General features: G+C 42.2%; 1 non-coding gene across 1 annotated transcript; it reads right to left on the reverse strand.

The window, feature by feature from the left end:
• Window positions 1-2148: 2148 nt before the first annotated feature.
• LOC125998498 (small nucleolar RNA SNORA48) lies at window positions 2149-2278 on the reverse strand. Its single transcript, XR_007492053.1, has one exon. It is a non-coding gene; the product is annotated as a small nucleolar RNA SNORA48 (small nucleolar RNA).
• Window positions 2279-6937: the final 4659 nt, after the last annotated feature.

The raw sequence follows: 6937 nt of genomic DNA on the forward strand, positions 1-6937 counted from the left end.
CATATGTGTGAGCCCCAGCCAGAGGAAAATGGTTCCCAATGAAAACCAGACAAAAACATGCAAGCCATGATGACTATCTGTGAGTCTCTCATCCCCTGCCCACCTCCTAGTCACCGTATCAACAACATTGACAGAGTGTGGAGACAGGGAGTGGGGGGGAGATATCATTGTATATTGTCCTTTAAAAAAATATTCTTTGGGGGCTGGAGAGATAGCATGGAGGTAAGGCGTTTGTCTTGCATGCAGAAGGACGGTGGTTCGAATCCCGGCATCCCATATGTTTCCCTGAGTCTGCCAGGAGCGATTTTTTGAGCATAGAACCAGGAGTAACACCTGAATGCTACCGATGTGACCCCAACCCCCCCCAAATTCTTTTTTAAAAACGATTTGTGTCTTGCTTGAACCTGCAATGTATTTATTTATTCCATAGGATTAAATGTGAAAATCATTATGGTAAAATAAATTTACAGGTTGTAGGATATACATGGTTTGTACTTAGCTTTTCTAGATTTTGCACAAAATTTAGTGTGAAAATACAGTAAGAAATATACTAGAAGAATAGGTGACTAGAAATTATGTATATTGTTCACAGACACTATTAGGTCAATCCCTCTATTTCTTCCTTTATTAATCTATATAATGATTGTTAGTTTGAATTTTAAATATAAATAAATCAAAAAATTTTCTTTTTTGTGTCATTATAATTGGCTGCATCAAATTTCTCAACTAGAAACAACAATTAAGATTTACATACACACCCTTTTTTTTTTTGGCTCATCTATTTTCTCACCACTTAAATTTCTTTTCTTTTGTGAAGATCTGGAGGCAATACTTGGCAATCTTGGGCAGCTGGGCTAGCAGTTTAAGGTGAGTGAGGTTGCTCAGCCCCATAGTGTCAGGGATTATTTGGGTCACCCCTGTGGTCTTTGTGGGTCCCCATGGGTGCACCAAACAAAGGTCAAAGATCAGGATCATGTGGTGCCAGGCACTGAGCCTGACCCTGACACAAGCCTAGTATGCACCCTAATTAATGTACATGACCAATTCTTATTATTTCTTGTATTCCTAATTTGGATTCATATTTATGGAGCAGGATTGTAAAATTTACATATGCACATAAATGAGCACAGGATGGATTACTTTATATCCTTTCTACTTCATGTTGGCAATAGAAGAAAATATATTAATGGATGGAACCGTTCATGGAATCTCTATTTCCTCCAGATGAGGCAGTCCCTTTGGAGTAAAAATGGGATCATTTCCAAGATTATCTTCTGATTGGGACCGTCATCCCTTTGTATTTTTTTCCCCAGGTTGGGATCTGGACATGGGGGGGGGGAGAGGAATGGCTGTCCCTGATCTTAGCTGATCTGCACCCAGGTGACTAGTCTGGTGTCTGAATTGGTGTCTGGCTGGTTTTTTAGGTGCTTTGCAGGCAGTGCTGGATTGGAATTAAGGCTATTTTCTAGGCTCTGGGGAAAACACAACGCTTCCACCAGGGGGCAATGTAGGCTATGTTTAAAGCTTTTTATTTAAAAGTTTTTAAAGAGAAATGTTTGTATTATTACTATTATTATTTTGTATTACCTATAAACAAGATTCTACTGATAGATTGATTCAGTGAAGACAGGAAGACTGAGCAGGCGATGGCAGAACGCTTCACTGGTTTCTTTCAATGGAGGGCTAGGTTTTACTTCAAGCATGGCTGAATTCTGCTGAAGCCTAGATCTTTTGCTCTCCTAGTGACAATGTGACTACAGCAGTCTTACTTCTCATTCTGCTAGACTTAAGTTCACAAGCAAAGACCTCACGGATCTAGAAATCTTCAACAAAACTAAATTGAGTTTCTGACTGATTGGCCTGACCTGATATCTTAGATACCTAGGAAGATGGCAGACTGGGAGGGAAGGCTCAGTGAGCCGGGCTGAGACAGAGTCAGTCTGACCCAGAGGGCCTAGATGGAAGGGATGTGCACAGGAGATCAATCTCTGATCCTGGAATCTGGGCAGTCCTCAGAAAGCATAATCAGGTCAGAAGGGTAGAATGAGAGCCAGTGGAGGTAGGGAAATAGAATTCCACTTAAGGCATAGTTTTGTTTTGTTTGTTTGTTTTGTTGTTATTACTGTTTTGTTTTATTTTGATTATTTGACTTGTGTCCAGGGCATGAACCAAACAAGAGCACAGACTAAAAAGCAATGCTGGAATAAACAAGGAATTGCTCTGTCTCTGGCTGCATGAGATGGACACCACTAACCAGATGCCTTCTCTATCAATTGTTTTTTTTTTTGGGTTTTGGGTTTTGGGTTTTGGGCCACACCCAGCGGTGCTCAGGGGTTACTCCTGGCTGTCTGCTCAGAAATAGCTCCTGGCAGGCACGGGGGAGTGTATGGGACACCGGGATTCGAACCAACCACCTTTGGTCCTGGATTGGCTGCTTGCAAGGCAAACGCCACTGTGCTATCTCTCCGGGCCCTATCAATTGGTTTTAAGCCATATCCAGGGATGTTCAGGGGTTACTGCTGACTCTGCACTTAGAAACTCCTCCTGGTGAGTTCGAGGTAACAGTATAGGATGCTGGGGATCAAACCCGAGTCAGCCTCATGCAAAGCATACCCTACCTGCTATCCTATCTCTATGGCCTCTTTAAGCACAGTTTTGAGGGCCTGCTTCAGCCTGATGAGCCCTTTACCCAGCCACTTTGATGAGTAGGTTGTGCTGAACTGGGGACTCAGAAGTACAGTGGTCTAGAGAGATGATGTGCTTGGCGTTTGATCATATGAAGAAATGACTTAAGAAGGGGCTGGAGTGATAGCACAGTGATAGAATGTTTGCCTTGCACGCAGGCAACCTGAGATGAACCTGAGTTCAATCCCCAGCATTCTATATGTCCCCCTAAGCCTGCCAGGAGCAATTTCTTAGTGCAGTGCCAGGAGTAACCCCTAAACACCACTGGGTATGGCCCAAAAGCCAAAATAAAATGGGGGGAATTACTTAAGGAGATGTTCTCCACATGAGACAGGTGATTAGAGAACTAAGAGGCAGTGGGAGATAGTGGAATCCTGGGAATGCTAAAGTCACCAAAATGAGAAGATGGGGAACTAATGAAGTGTGTTTGGTGACTGTTGTTATTCTTTATGGGTGGGTGAAATGAATGGTGTGTTCCTCAAAGGAGCACTGAAGAGGAGTCAGGGAGATTGTGCAAAGGTGTTGGGTGCATGCCTTGCATGGATGAGTCTTGCATTGATTCCAGCCTCATGTGGTCCCCTGAGCCACCTCACACCAGTAAAACTGGCACACACCACAAAGATGAAAAAACAACCACTGTTGAGCCAAGGATTTTTTTTTTGCACAAAACCCTGTCATTATCAATATTGAAAATCATGGTACCTAATATAAAAAATAAATTAAGAGAAAAGCGAAAAAGCAGCATTAGCATTGGTGAATGATGAAAAAAAAAATCCCAAATTTCCCAGCTCTTGGGATATGTGGAATCTTAGATGAGCCTCAGAAAAGAACTCTTGAATTAAAAATGAAGGGAAGGTAAAATTCTGTGCATATATTAACAGTGAAGAAGAAATCTTACAGGCAGATTAAATATCTACCTAATTCCTTCACTCCCCAAATCCTAATAAAATTACAATAAAAGAATAAGAAGGCAGAGAACCACAGAGACAAGAAGAATTGAAGAGAAAATAAAGCACAAAGAAATCAATATTCAACTACTGGGGAGAGGGTTAATGAGTGGTGATTGATGTGCAGTGAAGGAGGTAGGGATACACATCAAAAATGCAGAATCCCAGATATCTCAGGAATCCCAGAAACTCCCAAGAATCTTGTTTATTGGTTGATAGGCAATAAAATACTCCACCATTTAGTAGCTTGAAGCATCACCATTTGTAATTTCTTTATTCTGTGGATCGGATGGTGCCTCATGGGCATTTCTGCTCTGTGTGATGGTGTGAGGCCCTAAGATAGTCTGTGGACATGACTAGTACCTGGAACTGTTTGTAGCTTAAGGCAGACATCAGTGAAGGACCTCTGTCTCTCTTTTTTTTCGAGTCTCCATGCAGCTTGTGCTTCTCATATTTTCAAAATTATCATAATACCTATTGACACCAGGTAGCTGAATTTTAACAATGAGATCAGTGTTACACCATATCACAGTTCTGGCAGAAAAAAGCTAGATATAGCCTGAAATGCAAGAGTGAAAAAAAAGCTCTTGCCACATTGCATACCCACAATACTCAGCAAAAGGTCATTCAAGTTGTCAGGCTTCCATTTGGTGTTGCTCAGCTCCCAAAGCAGAATTGGTATCATTAATAGAATAGCTTCACCCTTTAGATACCCTATATAATGGAGCTAAGAGATAATATGTTTTGTTCTTAGTCTCTTGAGGCATCACTGTAATAACATTGAAGATCCTCATTGCATAACTTGTTCAGACTCAGTTTCTTTCTCCTCTACATTTATATCCAAACTTCCAGGCATTTTCTCCAGTGGAAAGGACCTGAGGTTGGACCACTAAGCTGGTCTAGAGTGTCCTCCACCCCACTTCCCCCATGCACTCCTATTTATAAAGAGTTGGATTATACTGGTTTAGGTCCAGGAGCTATTTTAACTACTAGGCTGATCATCCATGGGGTTCACTGTTAACACCAATTATTGAACATAGGGCGAAGACTCAATGTCTTGTCTCCTTAAGAATTCTGATGTGCCAGGGCCAGAAAGATAGTGGGAAGCCTAAGAAGGATAAGCTTGGGAAAACAGAGTATAACAAATTGCTTTTGTTATGTAGAACATAATAGAACTTGTCCTTGCTTTTTTAAACAAAGATTAAATCCCCATAACCCCCAACCCCCCAGGGATTGCAACCCCTATTGAGTGTGCACAGGATGCCTTCAAGGACAGGATGTGCCAGTCACAAGACCTTGAACAAGATGTGTGACCCAACCCCATGACGAATGAGGGCCCGACCATCACAAGACCCTCAACAAGATGAGTGGCCCAACTCTATGATGCATTGGACCAAATGCTGTACCCCCTCCTACCTCCCATTTCTGAACTATAAAAGTCCCCCTTTTTCCTTGATCAGGGCTCTCTGGTTTTTGTCCAGAAGCCCTAACTAGCTAGAATTAATAAACCTGCTTTGCTGTTTGCATTCCTATTGAATTTGGAGTCTTCATTTGAGGCGGTGGGCTTCCACAGACCCTAAAGTAGCACAGCAATAAGGCATCTGCCTTGCACTCAGCCGATCCAGGACGAACAGCGGTTTGAATCCCAGCATCCCACATGGTCCCCCGTGCCTGCCAGGAGCGATTTCTCAGCACAGAGCCAGGAGTAACCTCTGAGCGATGCCAGGTGTGACCCAAAAACAAAACAAACAAAAAAAGAATTCTGATGTGAAGTTTGAAAGGTACAATTATAGGTTCTTGTGCTGAAATTACGATTGCAATCCTAGACCTAAGACCACTACTTCATGCAAGAAAAATATGGTGATGGAAAGGCAACACAGTGGGTGGGGTGCTTACCTTGCATGCATTGAGCCCAGGTTCAATCTCTGGCGTCCTAGATGGTCTCTAAGCCCATCATGAATAATTTCTGAGTGCAGATCCAGGAATAACTCCTTAGCACTGCTGAGTATGGCCCAAACCAAAACCAAAAAATAACATTAAAAAAAAAATCACGTAATCATCCTCTAGCGATGACACTTCCTTACCTCCCCACCCCAAACTGAAAGTGAAAAAACATCTGTAAAGATACATAAGTAGGTTTTCATATTTATTTTATCTCTCCCCATGTTAGATCAAAGAAGTTTCCATTGTTCATTCCAATTCCGATCAAAACACTACTCTGAGGATGAACATGCGTTCCCTTGTCTGGAGAAATGTTATTTGACAGTCTCTTTCTAAACCGATACACTATTTTCTGTTTCAATCCTTTCATAGTATTTTGAGCATTTGCAGGAGTGCAAATCCCTGTCCTCACCAAGTCCTTCTCGAGCAGGTTGCCATTTGTCATTGTTTGTCATCATTGTTGGCATTTTCTGTCTTAGAAGACACAACAGTAAATATTATGAGCAACTGAATCTTCTCAAGTGGGACAAGACTGTGTGCTTAAAACCTGGGTAATTTGGTAATGGGGAAAACAAAGTATCCCCGCCTCCCACTGCCACCATCAATGGAAAACCCTGCATTCCCCCAATTATGTCCGTATCTTTCCAGCAGGAAAACAACCCAGCTCTTATACAAAGCTCCAAAAGAAAATGATGGCACAGGTAGTCTGGTCGAGGCTAAAACTTTGAGGCCTTCTCAGAATGGGATTGGGCATATTCCCCTTTCTGCCTAAAGGCACAGTGGCCCACAAATATACCCAACACACTCCAGCAAAAGAGATCCACATTTTAATCTTTTTGATTGTTTGTTTGTTTTTGGGTCACACCCGGCAGCGCTCAGGGGCTACTCCTGGCTCTATACTCAGAAATCGCTCCTGGCAGACTTGGGGGACCATATGGGATGCCGGGATTCAAACCACCGTTCTTCTGCATGCAAGGCAAATGCCCTACCGCTGTGCTAGTCTCCGGCCCCCACAATTTAATCTTAATCTGACAAGCCAACAACTTTGTTCCAGGTCTATAGATCCTGGACCATACAGCTCTACGTGGCCATGCAACACCTCAAATTTTCTTCATGGTATCAACCCAGTAGGCTCATAGTATATCTGATAGGAAAGTTGCATAGAAGACCGCCAAGTTCATGAGCTTAAACAGTAACACAGACAGCTTAGTTAGCACAAACCACAGCTCAATAAATTCTTAGTGACTTTAGTGAATGATTTAGAGATATAATAATTCTTTCGAATGGACACTTGTTCTAAATTTTGAGCATCCTATTTGCTTTTGTGTTGTAACAAACAATATAAAGTAAATCGGCTTGTGTGT

The sequence above is a fragment of the Suncus etruscus genome, chromosome 20, assembly GCF_024139225.1.
Source record: "Suncus etruscus isolate mSunEtr1 chromosome 20, mSunEtr1.pri.cur, whole genome shotgun sequence".
Lineage (NCBI taxonomy): Eukaryota > Metazoa > Chordata > Mammalia > Eulipotyphla > Soricidae > Suncus > Suncus etruscus.